Here is a 23129-nt window from a genome sequence, read left to right as displayed (position 1 = left end):
AGCCCCTCTTTCAAAGGCTTCGATTTACAAGCCGCCATCCTTCATGATGCCTGTAGTGTTGCAAGGAGCAGAGAGAACCTTGCGTAGAATCTCTCACGGTCTTAGTGCAAAGGTCTCCCAGTTCTTTCAGAGTGGTTTCTCAGGTGTCCTTAGCTGGAGGGAGATCGGTGCATTTTCAGATGTCAGAGCTGGTGCTGACAATAGAGCCAAACTTGGCTTTTTGGAACTGAAAGTATGCCTAATCCTTAAATTATTTTTGGAGGGTAAGAAAGGAAGGCTGAAAGGACATCAGGAATTGAGGTCTTGTGTTTGGTGATTGGCCATGTGGCTTTTCTTCTGCTTTAGCAAGTCGACATTTTGAACAGTAACATAGAGCGCCTTAAGCAGGCTTCTCTAATAACTTTTCATCTGTCTTGTTGGGAGGCTGTCAGGGTGTCAAGCTTTTAGAAAACTGTACAGATGAGCACATGTACCCTAAAACTTAAAGTATAATTAAGAAAAAAAACGAAAGAAAACCATACAGATGACAGAAATGACATTGGTCTCAACGGAGTGGTCAAAGCCCACAGAGGTATGATCAATTTAGTTGCTACAAAGCCACTATTCTCTCCAGGGGCAGTTTAACCCCCCAGGGGACACCTGGCAATGTCTGGAGGCATTTTTGGTCGGGGCCATGGGAGTTGCTACTACCATTTAGTGGGTAGAGGCCAGCGATGATGCTAAACCCCTGCAATGCACAGGACAGCCCCATAACCAATAATTACCAGGCTTAGCCTGCCAGCAGTGCTGAGGGGTAGAAAGCCTGCTGGAAAAGAATGGGCTGGACATGATAAATGCATTGAAGGAATTCGTCTGATCCCATAAGTGAGAAAACTGAGGGCAGCCAAATATGTGAATCTCGACACCCCACTCTCTGAGTTTTATTGTATGATAATGGCAGCAGCGATACTTGCAGGCTCTTGATGCCGCCTTGCAAATGTGTGTGGTGCCCTCTTCGTAGCTAGCTGCCTATTTTCGTCTTGAAGTGACGTGTAAACTTGGAGAGGTGAAATCCCCAGGTTCATTCTGTCTGTGGTATTAGCAATTGCCTTACTTAGCCTTTCACAGTATTGGAGATCTTTTTTTTTTTTTTTTTTTTTTGGTTATGATATATTGTTTTTCTGATTATTTGGAATAGCCTGTGGTTTTTTAACTACTCTTTGTTAGGTGTAATTGATAGCCTGCTAAGAAGGGGGTCATAAAATGGCTGGAGTTAAGAGTTGCATTTATGTGACATTTGTCAGGATCGAACCCATTGCCATGGCATTAGCTGACATTTTGACCCTTTATTGTCTCCAAAGAAAGAGAAAAAAGGTCTTCTTTCTTTCTTTCCTGCATTGGGTCTTTGCACCCGCTCTGTGCTATGCCGAGAACCTCCTTCCTTTCCGCGTCCTCCTCCTCCTCCAGCTGTCAGCGTGGCTCCCTCTTCCACCTGCACCAAGGTTCACACTGTCTGTGCTCATAGGCCAGGTCACACCCTATCTGCACCACGTGGCTGCCTGCGCCTTCAGTGTTCATCGGGGTTGCAGTTGTACTGTCTTTTCTTTTCTTTTTTAAGATCTAATTTACATGCCATAAAATTCACCACTTTAAAGTGTACAGTTCAGTGATGTTTTAGTATATTCACAAGGTTGTGCAACCGTTATTACTATGTAATTCCAGAACATTTTTTTTATCACCTCCAAAGTCACTCCCCATTCTCCCCCTCCCCGGAAAACCCTTGGCAAACACTAATGCACTTTCTGTTTCTGCAGATTTTCCTATTCTGGGCGTGTTACATGCATGAAATCCTATGCTGTGTGGCCTTTTGTGTTTGGCTTATTCTCCTAAGTATGGTGTCCTCAGGGTTCATCCCCATGGTAGCTTGTGTCAGAATTTCTTTCCTTTTTAAGGCTGAATCATATTCTCTGGCATGGATCGATCACATTTTGTTCTCCCTTCATCAGTGGGTGGACATTTAGATGCAGCTGTACTTCCACTTGGGTGGTTCTTGAATGGAGTAACACTTTATCCCCCCAGACAGTAAGCTGCATGGTGTGAACCCACTCATCTGTGTACACCAGCTCTAGCACGTGCTGCCTGTACTTGAGGAATTCTCAGTAAAGGTTCACTGAGTAATTGAGTGATGCACTGAAGAAGGTAAAAGTGCGGCTTACATGGCAGTCTGAAATAGCAAGGAAAAGAACAGTCGTTGTTACGAAGGGAGGAAGCACGTGCGCTCTCCTTCACCTTTCCTCCTCGAGCTGCCAGTAGTACTGTGTGCACCTTCTCTCTGGACGTGCGAGCCTGGATTTCCAGCCTCTCTATTCAGGTGAGTGCTGGAGAATGGCTGTTAGTAAGTCAGGTTTTATTTTTAGTTCCCACTCCAGCTCTGCGTAAGCAAATCGTAGGGTCAGGAGGCACACCCTGGGAGGCACAGTGCATGCTCATGCTTTTGGTAATATCTGATTCACTCAGCCCCAGACCCAGCCTAAACGGGTCCTGAATGACATTGTTAGATCTGCCTTTGAATTAAAACCTCCACTGAGGTGAGAAGCTGTGGTGTAACGTTTGATTAATTTACCTGTGATTTCTGATCCGTTGTGAAATAAATCAGCCTTGATGGATGAATTGTACTGATGAAATATTGAAGAAATATCAGGTCTAGTTAGAGATTTAGAGACCTTCCCCCATCCCCACCTCTGCACGCAGGTGCCACACATTTATGCCCCTGCACACTCAGGGGAGGTGTGTTCATGCCGGGGGCCATATACAGGCTTGGGGGCACCAAGAGAAAGGCACACAGAGGGGGCACATAGAGTGGGTGGGAGCCTCAGGCCCCATCCTTATTGCTGACGGTTTTACCATCACATTCGTGACTCACTCTTCAAGTTTAACACTTGAGTCTTGAAAGGCCCTTGGAAAGGATTTAAGATGGTTTCACTTTGTAATAGCTTCTCTAGTGAATAGTTTTAGAGACAGGTTCTGGGGTCTCGAATCTGAATACTCTAAGAGCTAATGGGTTCATTTGGTAAAAATGTATGCTGTCACTTGAGAAAGAGGGCAGAGTTTATTAATCAATTCTTCCTTCTCCCTCAGAAGACAAATGTGGCAGCAGTCACACTCTCAGAAACACCATCAAATTTGTATCCTACTGACTTTGTGCTATTAGAGAAGACACAACCACACTTAAAATGACAAGTTCAAAAAGAAAAATGAGAAAACCCTGGAAAAAGGGAAACCATAAATGTGATGGAAATATTTGAAGTCTTTTCAATTGTTAACAACTTATGCTAATTTGAGGAATTCTTCAGTGATACTTTTTAAAGAACTCAAAAACATTTAGTAAGTAATCAATATGACTTGGAAATCTTTAGTGTGGAGAGCAGAGTCAGGAAATAGCAGGTTCATGGGGCAAGAAGTTTTATTGATCGCTGTAGGACAGAATAATTATTGCTTTGTAGCCAGAGGCGGCAGTTGTTCCGGAGGGAATAGTAGAATCTATTTTTTGAACAAGGACTCTTGTTCGTGTGGTTTTTTTTCTGTCTTGGAGACCTGATACCATTGTAAATTCTGCAACCGTACCTGGTCGATCTTTGCTGTGGTTAAACTTGAAAGACACCGCAGAATATGAACAGGAGTTATAGCGATTCAGGGTGCATGATGTTTCTGTTTGGGAGGCTTCTTGGTGAGAGGGAGATTTTCTTACTGATTCCAGGAGTCAGGGTGGTATAAAGGGAGGGGCCTGTGGTTGCAGCCCAAGATCTGAGTTCTTATCTTGCCTTTGCCATTAACTTAGCTCCATGGGTGAGTCCCCTTCTTGGGGTTCTCATTTTTGCATGAGGGGTGTATTAGTCTGTTCTCATACTGCTAATAAGGACATACCTGAGACTGGTAATTTATAAAGAAAAAGAGGTTTAGGCAGGGTGCGGTGGCTCACACCTGTAATCCCAGCACTTTGGGAAGCCGAGGCGGGCGGATCATGAGGTCAGGCATTCAAGACAAGCCTGGCCAACATGGTGAAACTCCATCTCTACTAAAAATACAAAATTAGCTGGGCATGGTGGTGCGTGCCTATAATCCCAGCTACTCAGCAGGCTGAGGCAGGAGAATTGTTTGAACACAGGAGGCAAAGGTTGCAGTGAGCCGAGATCGCGCCACTGCACTCCAGCCTGGGCAACAGGGTGAGACTCCGTCTGAAAAAAAAAAAAAAGAAGAGGTTTAATGGATTCGCAGTTCCACATGGCTGGGGAGGCCTCACAGTCATGGCAGAAAGCAAATTAGAAATGAGGAGCAAAGGCACGTCTTACATGGCGGCAGGCAAGACAGCGTGTGCAGGGGAACTTCCCTTCATAAAACCATCAGATCTCGTGAGACTTACTCACTATCATGAGAATAGCATGGGAAAAACCCATTCCCATGATTCCGTTACCACCCACTGGGTCCCTCCCACAACATGTGGGGAATTATGGGAGCTACAAATCAAGATGAGATTTGGGTGGGGACACTGCCAAACATATCAAGGGGGTTGTGGTATAGAATCTCTAAAGAGCTTTCTAGTCTGAAATGTCTAGGTTTGTGACCCTTGTGAAGGAAGAAAGGAAGGAGGGTTTGGGTGCTAGTTTTCCTATATAATGCACAAGGAATGGAGTTTAGTTTGGAGTTAAGATCCATGGACGTCTAGCCCAGGAATCTGTCCAAAGCACAGACATCAAGTTTCTGAATTACTGTTGGAGGTGATGACAGTTCAACAGATTGGGAGACACTGTCATTAGGTCAGCAAGTTACAGTGTGTGCCTGGATAGAATTTTTCCCCATAAAGAATTGTAGACCCCAGTTCCCCATTGGAACCAGAGAACTGAGAGTTTTTAGCCATTAGCTGAGTAATCAGCAGAAGCTGAGTCAAGTCAGTCAGTTGTGGATAACAGCCTGGGAGTGTTTTGGAATTTTGCCCTTGTTTCATGGGAGAAGGGAGAGAATGCCTTTCCTTGTCAGATGGAGGTTGTGGAGCTCCAGATCTTCGAGGACACTTTGGGATTGTCCAAAGTAGTTTTCTAGTAACTGGAGTCACTGCATTGAAAGAAAGTGGTTTTATTATCTTAGATGATAGTTTTACAGAGCACGTAGGACCCTGTGCAGTCCCATGTTTTCTTGCATTGCTCTTTTAAATTAATGTAAGCTGTGAATTAATGCAAGCCATCATTAGTCTGTGAAATGGTACAAGGAAGGAGAAACAGCATGGCGGCAGCTCCAGGAGATGTCATCACCAAGGGGATTCCCATCAGCAGGCAGAGCTCCATTAATAAAGACGCATTTAGAGACCTGGGCTCCGTGGCCAATTGGCCATTCAGAGAGCAGCGTTTCTGCTTGTGAGCTAATCGGGGCTAATCTTTCATATTAAAAGTATTAAGGAACATACGACATTAAAGCGTCACCCAATGCTGCGGAGGATTATGGCACTTATTAGTGGAGCAAAATGTAAAACGTTTTGGTTTAGTAAATCCATAAGGCTTGATTTATGCATAAGCACACGCAATGCTTGCAAAGGGCAGCTGCCAAGTAATTATTGTTTATGGTGAGAATGTATGGAAGTCATTTAATCCAGTGACGACTTCATTGTTATTTATTGAAAAGCAGCGTCATTACCTCTTAATGTCTGGGGCTGGGGAGCTTTGGAGATTTAGTCGGTGCCTGCTGAGCCCCCAAAAAGATGCTTGTGGGAGATTGCAGGTAAGTATGTGTGATGATGCGGCTCCAAATAACACCCCTTGGCTTGTAAACAGAGACGTATTTATGAGTGCTTTCTACTGTTGCAATAAAAGTGTTGGAATTATAGTGCCTTAGGAGTCATGCTGCTAATTTTTATTTTCCCCGTTATTAAAATTTCTGTCATTTGAATTGCGTACTCTGCAGTCTTGGCAGAATTACTCAATTTACCATTCAAAGTTAAATCAAAATTAGTGGAGTTAGTTAATATACAACTCATTTGAATAAAGGAATGTTTATTCATGAAGTGTGAGGAGAAAGTGTGAAGATGGCCTTATGTTTATGTGGGCAGCTCCTGCCAAGTTTTAAAGCCTGGTTTTAGGACTGTTTTTGGGAATTGCCATTTTTACTATAGTTGATTGTAGAGGACAAGATGCTGGCAGGTGGCACGTGGGACAGGAAAGTGACTAGACAAGCAGGACTTACCCAGCTGTGACATGGCTCAACTGTGGACTCCGAGAAGTAGAATTAGGTTGTGTTTTTATGAGACTGGCCCTTTTTAAAATTTATATTGTATAATGTAAATGACATTTCAGTAATATTAAGGGAACTTAAACAATCACATTATTTTCTTTGGTTATCTGACATTGTAACTGGAGTTCCATTTGTTTGTCAATCAGAAAATTTAGTATATATGCTAAAAACTCATAATGAATCCTAACTCTGCACCCAGGGTTGAGGGAAGCAGAGAGACAGTCATTAAATATTAGATAGCTTAGGAATAAGAGAGCAGAACACACTGGTATAAGAAAGGGTAGGATTATTTGACAAGTATGTCTGTAAATAAACCAAAAGTCATAGTTAGATATTTTATTAAAAAATGTTTAAATATTCTAAAATTTTTAAATAAATATTTTAAAAAGTGAGCTAGTATTGTATTGTCAGAAAGCCATTTTGATGATGGTGTGTGAAAGAAGGAACATTCGGGTAGGAAACAAAGTAACCCTTTCTCTGTAGGCACTGAATGGACCTTTTACAACAATTCCCATGGTTTTGAATTCTATCTGATCAAGTAGAGAGTCTGTGTACACATTCATCAGGGTGTAGACCAGGATGGACTTGGCTTGTAGATGCGTGTGACAGAGAGAGTAGGTATGTGTGTGTTTGTAACTTTTGGTGTAAACAGTAGTTAATTTTAATATCTATCATTTACACATCACATCATAAAAGAGTCCTCCTATGAATCAAAACCCTTCATATAGGTAATGGCAAATAACTCTTTGTTTATGAGTAAAAAATGAATAGCTTTTTTTTCCCCCCAGAATCCCTGTTTGGTGTTTGTATTTGTTTTTCCCTACTCACAATATGCCACATACTCTCTTTTTTATTTTTATTTTTTTGAGACAGGGTCTCACTCTGTCACCCAGTCTGGAGTGCAGTGGCATGATTTTGGCTCACTGCAACCTCTGCCTCCCGGGGTCAAGCTGTCCTTCTACCTCAGCCTCACGAGTAGCTGGAACTACAGGCATGCACCACCATGCCTGGCTAATTTTGTATTTTTGTAGAGATGGGGGTCTTCCTGTGTTGCCCAGCCTAGTCTCGGACTCCTGAGCTCAAATGATCTGCCTACCTCGGCCTCCCAGAGTGCTGGGGTTACAGGTGTGAGCCACCGTGCCTGGCCCCACACACTCTCTTTGGTCATCTTGAACAGTGAATGAATGAATCACGAATTTCGTTCTGTTTGTGTCATAGCTCTCCAATTAGAAGATACTTTTGTGTGCACCTCCTGTGGTACCAGCTAACGACTTTAATCCTGTCAATCCTCAGAACATCCTTGTGAAGTGGCTGGTATTATTCTTATTTCATAGTTGAAGAAAGTGTGTCTGTTCCCAGATCAGGCAGTTTGAAGTAGCTTTTAAGCTAAGAGGATTCTGGCCGGTTCTGAAATCAATGCTTTGAAAATAGCAGGAGGTCTGTAAATATTTGTTTATTGATTAGATTATATCATTAAGACTTTAGATTAGAATGGTCAGACTGAATATCACTGAGAAAAGTTGTAGAGTTGGTTTCTTGGTGATTTTTAAGAGTAGGGTAGAAAGCTGCTGTCCAGAATATTTTCCAATTTGTCTTTTTCGGCGGCAAATACATGGAAGAGACGCTGTCTGGAAATTCTTTGCCGAATGGTAAGCATGAGATTATGTAAAGTTATGTAAATTGCATCAGATGCTATTTGGGTTTTTCTGCGCTACATGAAAACTGTAAGCATGAAGCAGTGACTAGAAGGTTTTCCTTTTTAGTGCTAGTCATAAATGAATTTATTTTCTCCTGCTTCTCAACCCAGCAACATATGTAATTTAAGTCAAGCATGTGTTTGATTCTGAGTGGAATTCGAAGGGGGAGTTGGTGCTGTGTGTTTCCATGGCCTCGTGGCTCATTTTTTGCTTCCGTGTTAACTCCTTCACTTCCGTAATTGTCAGAGCCTCTAGCTCATCTGGCCCCTCCCTCCCTTGGTGCCCCGCCTCCCCTTGTAAGGATCCTGGCCCTGGCCTGCTCCAGATGCAGCTCAGATGATCATGGCCTCGGGTGCGTGGAGGGCTTCTCTCCCATCCAGCTCCGTTCCTGCTCTGGGTGGACCCTTGAACGTTGTGAATGATCCTCGGGTGTCTCTTGTATGGGAAGCCCTTGGCACCTTTACACAGACAGGCCCCCTGGGCACGGCGCGGCCTGTAGGACATCTGGCTGCTCCAGGCTTGACCTTGCCTTGTTGACCTCCCTTTATTCCCCCTCCACCTCCACCTGTTCACTCTTCATTGTGCCGCTGACCGTCCTCTAGTTTGTTGGACTGGGGAGCTTCTCCCACTGTGCTCGCAGCTCTGGCCTCCTATACGAGCCTCTGACTCTCCTGCTGCTTCTTGTTAAGTCTCCTCTCATGGCTCCATATTCCAGGGCATACCTCCATTCCAGGGCCAGGCAGATGTTCTAGGGACATGCTGATGTCCCAGGGCCATGCCTCCATTCCAGGGCCACCATGCCTCCATTCCAGGGCCATGCAGCTGTTCTGAGGCCATGCAGATATTCAAGAGCCATGCCTCCATTCCAGGGCCACCATGCCTCCATTCCAGGGCCACCATGCCTCCATTCTAGGGCCAAGCAGACCTTCTAGGGCCATGCTGATGTCCCAGAGCCATGCTGATGTTCTAGAGCCAGATCTCCATTCCAGGGCTACCATGCCTCCATTCCAGGGCCAAGCAGATGTTGTAGCACCAAGCTGATGTCCCAGGCCCATGCTGATGTTCTAGAGCCATGCCTCCATTCCAGGGCCATGCAGATATTTTAGGGCCATGCAGATGTTCTACAGCCATGCCTCCCTTCCACGGCCATACAGATGCTCTCAGGCCGTGCCTCTGTTCCAGGGCCATGCATGTGTTCTAGGACCATGCAGGTGTTCTAGGGCAATGCCTCCATTCCAGGGCCATGCAGATGTTCTAGGACCATTCAGATGTTCTAGGGCCATGTTGAGGTCACGGCCATGCAGATGTTCTAGGGCCATGCAGATGTTCTAGGGCCATGCAGATGTTCCAGGGCCAGGTTGATGTCACAGGGCCATACAGATGTTCTAGGGCCATGTTCATGTTGCAGGGCCATGCAGATGTTCTAGGGCCATGCAGATGTTCTAGGGCCATGTTGATGTCACAGGGCCATGCAGATGTTCTAGGGCCATGTTGATGTCGCAGGGCCATGCAGATATTCTGGGGCCATGCAGATGTTCTAGGGCCATGTTGATGTCACAGGGCCATGCAGATGTTCTAGGACCATGCAGATGTTCTAGGGCCATGTTGATGTCACAGGGCCATGCAGATGTTCTAGGGCCATGTTGGTATCACAGGGCCATGCAGATGTTCTAGGGCCATGCAGATGTTCTAGGGCCATGTTGAGGTCACAGGGCCATGTAGATGTTCAAGGGCCATGCAGATGTTCCAGGGCCATGTTGATGTCACAGGGCTATGTAGATGTTCTAGGGCCATGCTGATGTCACAGGGCCATGCAGATGTTCCAGGGCCATGTTGATGTCACAGGGCCATGCAGATGTTCTAGGGCCATGCAGATGTTCTAGAGCCATGTTGATGTCACAGGGCCATGCAGATGTTCTAGGGCCATGCTGATGTCACAGGGCCATGCAGATGTTCTAGGGCCATGCAGATGTTCCAAGGCCATGTTGATGTCACAGGGCCATGCAGATGTTCTAGGGCCATGTTGAGGTCACAGGGCCATGCAGATGTTCTAGGGCCATGCAGATGTTCCAAGGCCATGTTGATGTCACAGGGCCATGCAGATGTTCCAGGGCCATGTTGATGTCACAGGGCCATGCAGATGTTCTAGGGCCATGTTGATGTCACAGGGCCATGCAGATGTTCCAAGGCCATGTTGATGTCACAGGGCCATGCAGATGTTCTACGGCCATGTTGAGGTCATGGCCATGCAGATGTTCTAGGGCCATGAAGATGTTCTAGGGCCATGTTGCTGTCACAGGGCCATGCAGATGTTCTAGGGCCATGCAGATGTTCCAAGGCCATGTTGATGTCACAGGGCCATGCAGATGTTCTAGAGCCATGTTGAGGTCACAGGGCCATGCAGATATTCTAGGGCCATGCAGATGTTCCAAGGCCATGTTGATGTCACAGGGCCATGCAGATGTTCTAGGGCCATGTTGATGTCACAGGGCCATGCAGATGTTCCAAGGCCATGTTGATGTCACAGGGCCATGCAGATGTTCTAGAGCCATGTTGAGGTCACAGGGCCATGCAGATATTCTAGGGCCATGCAGATGTTCCAAGGCCATGTTGATGTCACAGGGCCATGCAGATGTTTTAGGGCCATGTTGATGTCACGGGGCCATGCAGATGTTCCAAGGCCATGTTGATGTCACAGGGCCATGCAGATGTTCTAGAGCCATGTTGAGGTCACAGGGCCATGCAGATATTCTAGGGCCATGCAGATGTTCCAAGGCCATGTTGATGTCACAGGGCCATGCAGATGTTCTAGGGCCATGTTGATGTCACAGGGCCATGCAGATGTTCCAAGGCCATGTTGATGTCACAGGGCCATGCAGATGTTCTAGAGCCATGTTGAGGTCACAGGGCCATGCAGATATTCTAGGGCCATGCAGATGTTCCAAGGCCATGTTGATGTCACAGGGCCATGCAGATGTTTTAGGGCCATGTTGATGTCACGGGGCCATGCAGATGTTCCAAGGCCATGTTGATGTCACAGGGCCATGCAGATGTTCTACGGCCATGTTGAGGTCATGGCCATGCAGATGTTCTAGGGCCATGAAGATGTTCTAGGGCCATGTTGCTGTCACAGGGCCATGCAGATGTTCTAGGGCCATGCAGATGTTCCAAGGCCATGTTGATGTCACAGGGCCATGCAGATGTTCTAGAGCCATGTTGAGGTCACAGGGCCATGCAGATATTCTAGGGCCATGCAGATGTTCCAAGGCCATGTTGATGTCACAGGGCCATGCAGATGTTCTAGGGCCATGTTGATGTCACAGGGCCATGCAGATGTTCTAGGGCCATGCAGATGTTTTAGGGCCATGTTGATGTCACGGGGCCATGCAGATGTTTTGGGGCCATGCAGATGTTCCAAGGCCATGTTGATGTCACAGGGCCATGCAGATGTTCTAGAGCCATGTTGAGGTCACAGGGCCATGCAGATGTTCTAGGGCCATGTTGATGCCACAGGGCCATGCAGATGTTCTAGAGCCATGTTGAGGTCACAGGGCCATGCAGATGTTCTAGGGCCATGTTGATGCCACAGGGCCATGCAGATGTTCTAGAGCCATGCCTCCATTCATTCCAGGGCCATACTGATGTCCCAAGGCCATGCTGGGTTCCATTGGGTTTCACTCTAGGGCTGTGCCAACATTCCAGAGCCATACCAACGGTCGTGCCTCCAGCTCGAGTCCTTCGGTTCTGCCGGTCATTAGGGAGAGTCTGCCTTTTTGAGCCTGGCTCTCAGGGAATGGTTGGTTTGTGCATAGCTTGTCTCCTGAGTCTAGAATCATGTTAAAGCTTGGCGAGTATGACCTTCAGTTCAAAGTGTTGGGAACTTAGATGGTTCCCAAGGATGATTCAGAGGTGAATTTGGAGTTGTTTTAGTCAGGGTTTTCCAGAGAAATAGACCTGATAGGATCAGTACATACATAGCAAGAGATTTTATGTTTAGAAACATGTGATTGTGGATGATGGGTGAGCCCAAAATCTGATGGGGAAGATCTGTAGGCTAGAAACTTAGGAAAGAGCTGCAGTTTGAGTCTGAAGAAGGGGGAACCAGTGTTGCAGATGAAGTCCGAAGGCTGCCTGCTGGAGAATCCCCTCTGGCTTTGGGGAGGTCAGCCTTTCAATCTATTCGGGCCTTCGACTGATTTGATGAGGCCCACCCACAAGCAAGAGGATGATCTGCTGCTCAGTGTGTACTTATTTAAATGTTACTCGCATCCAACAGCACCTTCACAGAAACACCCAGAGTAATGTGTGACCAGATGTCTTGTCTGGGCACCATGGCCCAGCCAAGTTGATGCATAAAATTAACGCTGCCAGGCGTGGATTCAGAGCTAGAGCTGAATCACCCACTTGCTCTCCCCTGGCATCATCTTAATGCCTTCTGGAGAGGCGGAACATTTTGTGTACACTTGGAATCACTGTGCTAGTTTGCCTTAACAGACAATGTTCAGTTGATATTTCTGAATATAGATGCCCTTAACAGAAAGCTCTGGTAGGAATTCGAGAAATTTTGTGAAGTAAACGCATGGATTATCTTTAATTCTGTGAAAGTATAAATGTCAGGCTGACAGGTCAGAGAGTCTCTTGAAAACCAATACGAAGTGGGTAGGAAGAAGAGGCAGAGACATTTCACCTACTTTTTAGGCTCACTGCCTGCTGCTCAGTAGCGCCACCACGATTTATCTGAATTCAGTGTCAGTTTCCATAACTGCTTATCACTCTACAGGTACCCACTGGGATTACTTACAAGGGATTTTGCTAATAAGGATGTACTTCCGGATACAGGGTTCTGTGGCATGCATTTAAAAAGGCAGTAGCTGTCTGGGCGCGGTGGCTCACATCTGTAATGTAATTCCAGCACTTTGGGAAGCCAAGGAGGGAGGATCCCTTGAGGCCAGGAGTTTAAGACCAGCCTGGCCAACATGGTGAAATGCTGTCTCTATTAAAAATACAAAAATTAGCCAGGCGTGGTGGCACATGCCTGTAATCCCTACTCCGGAGGCTGAGGCAGGAGAATCGCTTGAACCCGGGAGGCGAAGTTTGCAGTGAGCCGAGATCATGCCGCTGCACTCTATCCTGGGTGAGGGAGCAAGACTCCGTCTCAAACAGAACAAAACAAAACACAACAACAACAACAAAAACTCAGTAGCTAGTGTGCCTTCATCATGGGTTGCCTTGAACTCCTTTGAAAGCCTGTGTCTTAATCATTATATGGCCTGTCCTCAACCCCAGGAAAAAAACGAACACGTGAGTAGCCTTTGAGGTTAGCATTATGCTTCCACCAGGATGAGAGGGGCCTCCAGCCTGAGGTGTACCTTTTAGAGAACGCAGAGAATCACATGCACAGACAACCAAGTGTATTCAAGAGTGCAGAGCTGCCTCTCCCTCGGATCCTGTTTCCAGGACTGGTCTCCAGCACCCTGTACCTACACATCAGGCTCAAACGGAGAAATTCTCCGCATCTCTTGTGCCCTTGGGAAAAAAACCGCTGTGTCTGAATGCTGTGATTTTGTGAGTTGTGGTGTTGCCACTGTCAGAGTAAAAGATAAATTAATGGGCAAATTACTTCTTTCAGAAAGCACAAATACAATAAATTTTTTACATATTGAAGAATCACTTTGCAATAGTTCTGAGCAGTTTCTATTCTGGAAGAAATTAGTACAGAATTTCCAACAGTTGTATACATTGACTGGGGCTTTATTTTTTATTTGTTTATTTTGTTTTGAGATGGAGTCTCACCTTGTCGCCCAGGCTGGAGAGCAGTGGCTCTATCTTGGCTCACTGCAACCTCCACCTCCTGGGTTCAAACAGTTCTCTGCCTCAGCCTTCTGAGTAACTGGGATTACAGGCGCCCGCCACCATGCCCAGCTAATTTTTTTGTATTTTTAGTAGAGAAGGGGTTTCACTATCTTAGCCAGGCTAGTCTTGAACTCCTGACCTTGTGATCCAGCTGCCTCAGCCTCCCAAAGGGCTGGGGTTACAGGCATGAACAAAATTAACTTTGTTTTACAAAATGAAAATGAAATATTTTACCATATAAATTCATACTATTCTCACACATGGGAATCTGGAGCCCTAGATGTGACATGGATGAAGCCGATGTTGACTTTTTACATTGGCAACTGAGTGAATGTTGAATGCTAGAACTGTGGATAGTTTTATTTCTTTATAAACACGCTTAATGAGATTCAGTGCTGCAAAAATAGATAAAATATTTAAATTTATTTTAATATTTTAAATTAAAATGTTTGATATTCACTAATTTTAATTTGCATTTTCCTATTAATTTTAGAAGATACTTTAGAATCTTAGAGTAGGAGGACATTTGGAATCATAGGACACTTAGAAGGAAAATAACATTTTTGAACAAAATGATTAAAAAATGTGAATTTAGCATTTTGTTTATGTATTTTGATGAAAAGAATTAAGATGAAGTAGACTAGGTATAATGATATTTTATCTTTTAGTCTGTTAGGTGATTTCTGTGACTAGAATATAAATTATGTGAAAATCTACATTTTTAACTAAATAGTTAATTTTGCTGAAAGGAAGGCCAAATAGATAAAGATATAATCATTTATGACTTATGTAAGTCTTTATTTGATTACTCATCTAAACATTGCTGGCCCATCAGCAGAACACCCAGATTCATGTTGTCATAATTGAATTTAGTCATCTCTGGCTTTTGGCCAACTTTCTGTCATCTGTGCTCTAGCGCTTTCCCAGACTTTTTGATTGACATTATGAAGATACATTTGTCAGTGAAGGAGGACAGAGCATACTTTACTTAAAAGCCTGTTTGCTTGATTAATAACTTGTAAATCTTAAACATGTGCTACGTGAGCTACATTTGTATTTGCACTTGGTGTGTCTGGGCCTGTTTTAGGGTTCAGATAGAGCCCCTGTGAACTAGAATTCTTTCTAAGGATGATTTGGGCATGTGTGGATTTAGGGAGCCAGTTTCTACATCCACCAGGCCTGTCTTCCATGAGACTGATCTGCCTGAGAATAGACCAGTGCCGTCCTTTCCCACCTGTCCTGTCTTCTCTCCCACTCTTTCCTCTCCTACGTTGGTTCAGAAGGATGTCACGAACTGAGGTATCGAGATCTCATACCCACCGTGCCAGCCGTGACATCCAGACACACCAGTTTATCTTTTTATGTTTACTCATGACACCGCCATGTTATTCATGTTATTTTGATCAAGACTAATGACAACTTTAATAACCTAAGCCAAAAGAAAATTTTTCTTTTATGGTCAAAGAAATTTTTTAAAAAGTTGAATTATATATGCCTACTTTTTGTTGTTGTTGCAGAGAAATTGGATAGGATAAACAATACGAGACTGTTGGGATAGGAGTCTGGGGGATATAGGCTGCTTCTATAATTTCAGGGAGGAAAAAGAACTCTATACAGGCTGTTAAAGTAGTACTTATTCATGTATATTTTTATTTATTTATTTTTTTGTTTTATTTATATATATTTTTTTTTTGGAGAGGGAGTCTCGCTCTGTCACCCAGGCTGGAGTGCAGTAGAGTGATCTCGGCTCACTGCAACCTCCAGCTCCTGGGTTCGAGCGATTCTCCTGCCTCAGCCTCCCAAGTAGCTGAGATTACAAGCACGCACCACCACACCCAGCTGATTTTTTGCATATTTAGTAGAGAAAGGGTTTCGCCGTGTTGCACAGGCTGGTCTCGAACTCCTGACCTCAGGTGATCCGCCCACCTCGGCCTCCCAAAGTGCTGGGATTATAGGTGTGAGTCACTGTGCCTGGCCTATTACGTATACTTTTAAAGGTAGGATGGAAGGTATCAGATCATTTATCGAGTGTATTTATGGGAGTAATATAGGAGTTTTATTCCAAATGTCAGAGTTGCGGTACACAGGAAATTACATCCTTTGTGATGACTGAAATGAATGAAACATTTCTCAATGCCAAATTGAAAATGCATGATGGGAGGACATGAATTCTTCAAGATTCTTGTATGGGGGGTATATGAACAAGAAAGTTTGAGCACCAGTTTTCACAAATGGTACTCAACCACAGCCCTTCTCATTTACCCATTAAAATTTTTTTTTCTTTATGATTTAGATGCTTAAACGTTCTCAGGGCTTTGGAAGGATTTATCATAATTGAGCATTTGCTGAGTTTCTATTTCCGTCGTTGGATTCCTTTGGTAATATATTTGCAAGTCTTTCTCTGAGTTCTTTGCTAATAGGAAAGCAAGAGCTGACAGGAAGATCTTGGGTGGATGGGTAAAAATGGCTACTGGCTGCTGATTTGGTCCACTGTATCACCACATTACTGTTGACATAGTAATGGGAACACTTTAATATCAATCAGTGCATGTTGGGGTTCTATTCTGTGCCTCATGTTTTTTGGGTGGGAATATATGATATGGTTGTTATTAAGCATTTTATATTGAGGCACACTGGTAATATAGTCAACTTTTGGCCAGTAGTGTGTACTCAGTGATGAACTCAATTTTGGCAAAGGGTGTTTTCTGTGGTGGCCCCCAGTGTACTTATTTTGTTTATTTATTTATTTATTTTTTTGAGATGGAGTCTCACTCTGTCGCCCAGGCTGGAGTGCAGTGGCGCGATCTCGGCTCACTGCAAGCTCCACTTCCCGGGTTCACACCATTCTCCTGCCTCAGCCTCCTGAGTAGCTGGGACTACAGGTGCCCACCACCACGCCTGGCTAATTTTTAGTATTTTTAGTAGAGATGGGGTTTCACCATGTTAGTCAGGATGGTCTTGATCTCCTGACCTTGTGATCTGCCTGCCCCGGCCTCTGAAAGTGCTGGGATTACAGGCGTGAGCCACTGCGCCCGGCCCCAGTGTACTTATTTATTTGTTGGCCATTTCTTCCCTGCTGTTGACTGTTTCCCTCCTTGGCTTAGCAAGAGGTGTTGGGAGCTGATTTGAAACTCTAATCTCTGGAAGCATGGGGAATATGACTCCTCTAGTCTGGGTGGGGACTTCTCTGAGATAGCATTTCTTTTCTTTTGAGTTTAAAAATGTGCCATCTAAGCCTGGGCAACATAGCAAGACACCATTTCTAAAAAAAAAAAAAATTAACCAGGTGTGGTGGTGCATGCCTGTAGTCCCAGCTACTCAGGAGGCTGAAGCAGGGGGATTGCTTGAGCTCAGGAGGTCGAGGCTGTGGTGAGCTGTGATTGCACCACTGCACTCCCACCTGGGTGATAGAGTGAGACCCTGTCTCAAAAGATCTTTATGCTACACATTTTTAGAGGTCTGTTCAACAGCTATGGAAACTTCCAAGAGCCAGGCGCTGACCTGACCCTGGCACCTGGAGTGTTCCTTCGGGGAGAATCCACCTGTGAATGAATAGAAAGATCCCTGCTCTCTGCTGGTATTGAACTAAAACACTGGCATCTCTGGAACTGAGTTATGTATAGTAAGTGGCTCCTCCGGCCAGCATACGGGGTGGGAAGTGTTGGTGTGGGTCACCTGGCCTGAGCTAGGGCCTCAGGCCTGCCTAGCACTGAAAGGAGCCCGGAAAAAAGTGACTTCATCTGCTTGCATCACACTGTCCTCATCTTCATGGTGACAAACTGATACAAACTTGCTGTCAGTTTGATGGCAAATGCTCTCTGTAACCTGTCACTTGGAAAGTTCCCTCCTCATCAGATTTTGTTTTTTTTTTTTTTTTTTTTACAGGTAAGAGGCTTTAATAGGCCTTGACAAAGGGCCGTATGAGTGGAGAAGTATCTGTGCCCTAATAGCAGGGCACTTGAAATACAGCCACAGGGGCACAGTGTCTTTCCCTCAGCCAGTAGCTCCCCCCTCGGCCATGTCCACTGTCTAGAATACTGCCAAAGAGCTGCGTTTTTACCCACTGTGAGCTCAGAGAATTTTGATCATACTTGCCATGTGCTATAATTGATTATGGATACCTGATCTCAGCCATTTGCTTATGAAAGTAAGGCTGTGTGAATGTTTTATTACCAGAAATACACATTTTGGATCCTAATGCCACCACTTAATTAAATGTGCGAACCTGGGCTAGGTATTTTCCCTCTCAACTTCGTGACCTGCAGTATTCCCATATGTAAACTGGGGATAATGAGACCTGCCTTACAGGATCGTTTTGTGCATTAAATGGGATTTGTGTAAACTCCTTAGAGCAGTGCTAAGAATGAAGGTGGTAATGAGAAATGCAGTTTTTATCCATCCTCATTCTTCTGGTTAAGGATGGTATTTTATTCACCTTTTGATTTCTTATAATGCCTTGCACATAGTTAAAGCTCAGCAGTTGTTAAATGAATAAAGAACAAAGCCTCCATGAAAAAACAACACACAAAACTAATTAGTACTAGTGTATGTGTACTATTCACTGGAGGGCCATTTCAAATCCTACCACATTCATAGACAACAATCATGTTATTTGATTTTGAAGCCCAGCACATGTTGGAAGCAAAAAATTAGAAGCATGAGAAGACAGCTGTTAGTCATGCATATTGATATGACAAATAAATCCTAGCGGGCCACCCAATTGCAAGGAAGGAGGTAGAGGAGCTGGGAAAAGTAGTATCAACAATAGAGCAATCTAATGCCATTTACCACAGGAGCAGATAGCCCCATCCACAGATCCAAAGGGTGTGTGGTTATTACCAAGGGAATTGCCAGCTATTGCACAGTAAAGCAGAATAATTGATTTATGGCACTCAATCCTCCAAAAAGTTGTAAATTTCTTTGATATCTACCAAGTAGGTGGCAACAGCAAAGGCTAACCTCAGGGGGATTTGCACGGAGGAAAAACAAGATTGTAAAAACCTGCTGTTCTAGGAGTTGAAATGTATTATTATTATAGCTGTTGTAGAACTCTTCTCTTCTTTGTCATGCAGACTTAAAGTATAAAACAATCTTTATTCCAGCTTGTTGAAAGTGGGAATGCCATAAACCAACACAGTGAGCCTGGAGCAATGACAAGCTACACAAAAATTAAACATATTTGTATTTCAAGATGTAGCGGGCTATCGTGGCCAGTTCATGGCCACTTTGGGAAGACATTTATCAGGAGGAAGCAAGATGGCACTAAAGCGTGGGAGAGGACAGAAGCTGGAGCTGTCATGGGTGCAGAATAAGGTTGGCCCGGAAGGGTAGGTGGGTGGGGTCACACGTGATAGTTCAGATATCTTTTGCTATCGATTTTCTAATTTTCTAAGATGAAGTGTTAAGGTCCCAGTATGTGGATGGTGCCTCCAGATGGACAATTCAGGTTGCGTGTCCCAGACCTGGGGATTGGGACTGGCCAGAACAGACCAGACCCCATCAGCAGGATGGACCAGACCCCATCAGCAGGATGGACCAGACCCCATCAGCAGGATGGACAAGACCCCATCAGCAGGATGGACCCCATGGAAAAAAAAATCTAGGAACTAAGACATGATTGGGCAGGAGGCTGGGAAACTTATTAGGAAGGATCAAGGTTGACTTTGCCACCGTGACCTAGCCACGAACATGATGGAAAGAAGGCTGTGGAGTGGGGCTGTGGGCAGCACCTCCCGGGGCCCTGAATGAAGCAAGCTTGGAGAGGGAGCTGTCATGTGGGTCTGAGTGGCTTCTTTAATGTCAGCATGCGCCTAGGAGGTGATGTAGCCTTATTGCCTCTTTGAGAGTTGGCTTCCCATAGGGGCATCCTAGACACTGGATGATTTTTGCATCAACATCTTCAGTCCATCAAATATGGTCCTTGAAATCCCAGCGTCCTCAGTTGGTGATGGACAGGGAACAGACATTTGTGGTCTCACGCTGAGGGTCTTAGGAAGGCAAGAGGTGAATAAAAGAGTCAGGGATTGAGGGCAGGGCACGGTGGCTCACACCTGTAATCCCAGCTCTTTGGGAGGTCGAGACAGGCAGATCACCTGAGGTCAGGAGTTTGAGACCAGACTGCCCAACATGGCAAAACCCCGTCTCCACTAAAAATACAAAAAATTAGCCGGGCGTGGTGGCAGGCATCTGTAATCCCAGCTACTCGAGAGGCTGAGGCAGGAGAATTGCTTGAACCTGGGAGGTGGAGGTTGCAGTGAGCTGAGATCATGCCACTGCACTCCAGCCTGGGCGACAAGAGCAAAACTCCATCCCCCCTACCCACCCCCCCCCCCAAAAAAAAAGAGTCAGGGCTTGAAAGTGAGAAGATGCAAACTGCATCCTGTCCTGCCCATAGGGTGTTCTGTCCACCTTAAGTTTGACTTGGTGGTTCTGAACCAAGCCTGAGACTGTGTTAGGATGAAATTCCAGGAGGCTGTAGAGTTAGGCAGTCTGTGCCGAGCATTCCATCACACGTGCCATTCCACACTATTTGGAGATCAAGCAGAACAGTTTTGATTGATGCTGGGTCATTTTGTTTTAGATCATTTTCACATTTATGATCTCTGGGGTTACGGAAGAGGTCTGTGATTCTTGTGATTTCAAGAGAGGGGATTTAAAAATGGATGGGGAGGTTTGTCACAGATTCGTGAGACTTGGGAGTGAGAAGGAAAGCGGAGTTGGAGAGGTGGAGAATGGGTGGGGGACCATTCTTGACCTGGGATCTCTGTGACCAGGACCCTCTCCATTTCTCATCCAAATGTCCTTTTTGGAGGTCTCATCCTTGTCATGGTGGTGACAAGACATGGAACTTGTCACTTCTAAGGACTTGAACACCCTGAGTGCCTGAGGCTGCAGAAATGACCATGGCAGGTTCCCTGCCATTCACGGAAACTGAAATGTACCAAAGAGCTGATATCCAGGCCAAACAGCGTTTGTGTTGGAGAAGTTGCCTTTCTTTCAAAAAGGATGGATAGGAAGCAGTTTTTTAAAAAAATCTGCCTGCTTTCTGAAGATGAACACAAATCTGGTTACATCCAACAGAAGATAGAGTGATTATGCAACATGAGGCTTAAATGTTTGTCTTTTAAAATGTTCTTAGGGAATGCAGCAAGAATTTACAGTAGCCAACCTGTATTTCCAAGGAGATTTAATCAGAGGAAGTATCAAAGAATTGAAGATTAGTATGATTTTGAGGGTTTTCCTAATTATTTTTCTGATCTCTTCTCAACTAACAGAGCTGTTAAGCAGAGTTGATTAAACAATGTCAATTTTTTGAAAAGCCCTTAATGACATATTTACACAGTGGTTACGAAGAGCCCCCCAAAGCCCATCATGGATTATAGGAGCAAGTTATAGCCATTAAAACCATCTGTAATTATTTTTTTCATAGTAGAGAGTGATGTCAAGTCATCCGCTTCTGTTCAACATATTTCTTAGAAAAGGATGTCTCAAAACTTCTTTTGAGACCGTCACAAAATGAAACAACTCCCTGATCCCACACGAACCTCTCCCACCACCCTCAAACAGAAACCGACCCAAACTCTTTGAAAAGCTCCAAAGAAAATAAAATGTTTTTAGAACTTCTTTTCTTGTTCAAATGTTTGATTGACTCGTAGAGATGAAGGGATGATGATGATTTATATGCTTGATGTACTGTTATTTGGAGTAATGTTTCGTTAGATTTGTTTTGTGAAATGAAGAAAGCAGTATGTACTTTACATTTTTCATCTGTACATCTAATGTGCAATTTGTTAGCCCATCAAAATTAATTTTAGATCCCAAATGGATCTTTAGATTTGTAAGTACCGTTAATGGTTTCTTCAGTTACGTGTATGTATTTATGTGCCCTTCTTGGGTGAATTTCTGTGAAGGATTCTGCAGGGTGAATGTTAACATAAATAACTAACCAGCAAATAAGTGTCAATTAAAAATTCTATTACCGTAATTGGCCGTGGCCCTTCCTCATCAAAGTACAGTATGTTTAGATCAAATTTAATTTTTTCGAGATGCTTGCCTGCTTAGTTTCCCAATTTAGCTCCTCTTTCTGCCAACAAAAGAAACTGTTTTCCATTTAGAGGAGCATCTTTCTACGCTACCTGCACATGAATACTGTGTTCAAACACTATAAAGATTTTTAAGTGTTTTTTAAAAACAAAGAGATTTGGTCATTTTTGCGGGTTTCTTTTTTCCTTCTAAATTTCATCGTCCCTTTTATCCTTTCTTCCTGGATTCTCTATTTTTCTTTCTCAAAATTTCCCCTTTTCCTGAGGGATTTTTGCTTCCAGCTGATGTGAGGGCTTTGATGGTATAGTTTATGTGTTAGGATTACCACTGCTGTTCCCTAAAGGCCCTCAAATGCTGTGGCTCAAGTTAATTTAGAAGTTTACTGCTCTTTCTTCCAAATTCCATGTCTACATGGTGGAAGGCTGGTTCTCCTCCAGGTTGCCCAGCAAGAAAAAGGGAATGGGAGAGGCTGGGGACAGCAGCTCACCTCCCACTAGTAAAAGTCGGTCTCCGGGGATTCTACCAGGCCGTACCTAGTTACAGAGAGACTGGGAAAGGTACTCCCTAGCTGTGGGGCTCCTCTTAGCTAAAATCCCTGGGGTGGGGAGCCTGTTTTTCCTACAACAAGGAAGGGAGGGAAAAAAGCCCTGGGCGACAGTTAGTCTCTGTCACAACTTATTTAGCTACACGTTTTTGTTTTGTTTTGTTTTGAGACAGAGTCTGGTTTTGTTGCCCAGGCTGGAGCGCAGTGGCACAATCTCGGCTTACTGTAACCTCCACCTCCTGGGTTCAAGCGATTCTCCTGCCTCACTCGGCCTCCCGAGTAGCTGGGATTACAGGCACCTGCCGCCATGCCCGGTTAATTTTTTTTTTTTGTATCTTTAATAGAGAGGGGGGTTTCACCATGTTGGCCAGGCTGGTCTCGAACTCTAGACCTCAAGTGATCCTCCTACCTCGGCCTCCCAAAGTGCTGGGATTACAGGCGTGCACCGCCTTGCCCAGCCTACAAAAAATTTTTAAAGATAACTAGTTCATCTTTGGAAAACATCTAAAGGAAAGTGTAAGAGTGTTAAAATACAAAACGGAATGGTATTTTTTTTCTTCATCTGGGAGTCAAAATGTATTGTCCATAATTGATATACCAGTGTAGATTTTTTTTTTTTTTTTTTGAAATGGAGTCTCGCTCTGTTGCCCAGGCTGGAGTGCAGTGGCGCGATCTTGGCTCACTGCAAGCTCTGCCTCCCGGGTTCACGCCATTCTGCTGCCTCAGCCTCCTGA

At 44.6% G+C, this 23129-nt stretch overlaps 1 protein-coding gene and 1 long non-coding RNA gene across 12 annotated transcripts in view; both read left to right on the top strand.

Moving 5' to 3' along the window:
- Positions 1 to 23129, top strand: part of SFMBT2 (Scm like with four mbt domains 2) — a 282187-nt gene that overhangs the window by 71912 nt on the left and 187146 nt on the right. The gene's annotated exons all lie outside the window — the stretch shown is intronic.
- Positions 3 to 23011, top strand: LOC134731498 (uncharacterized). The gene is made up of 3 exons (XR_010113804.1): positions 3 to 2350; positions 3118 to 3363; positions 16102 to 23011. It is a non-coding gene; the product is annotated as an uncharacterized lncRNA (long non-coding RNA).

The sequence above is a fragment of the Symphalangus syndactylus genome, chromosome 10 (assembly GCF_028878055.3).
Source record: "Symphalangus syndactylus isolate Jambi chromosome 10, NHGRI_mSymSyn1-v2.1_pri, whole genome shotgun sequence".
In the NCBI taxonomy this organism is placed as follows: Eukaryota; Metazoa; Chordata; class Mammalia; order Primates; family Hylobatidae; genus Symphalangus; species Symphalangus syndactylus.
The sequence above is the reverse complement of the archived record's forward strand: the minus strand, read 5'-3'. Positions and strand labels throughout refer to the sequence as shown.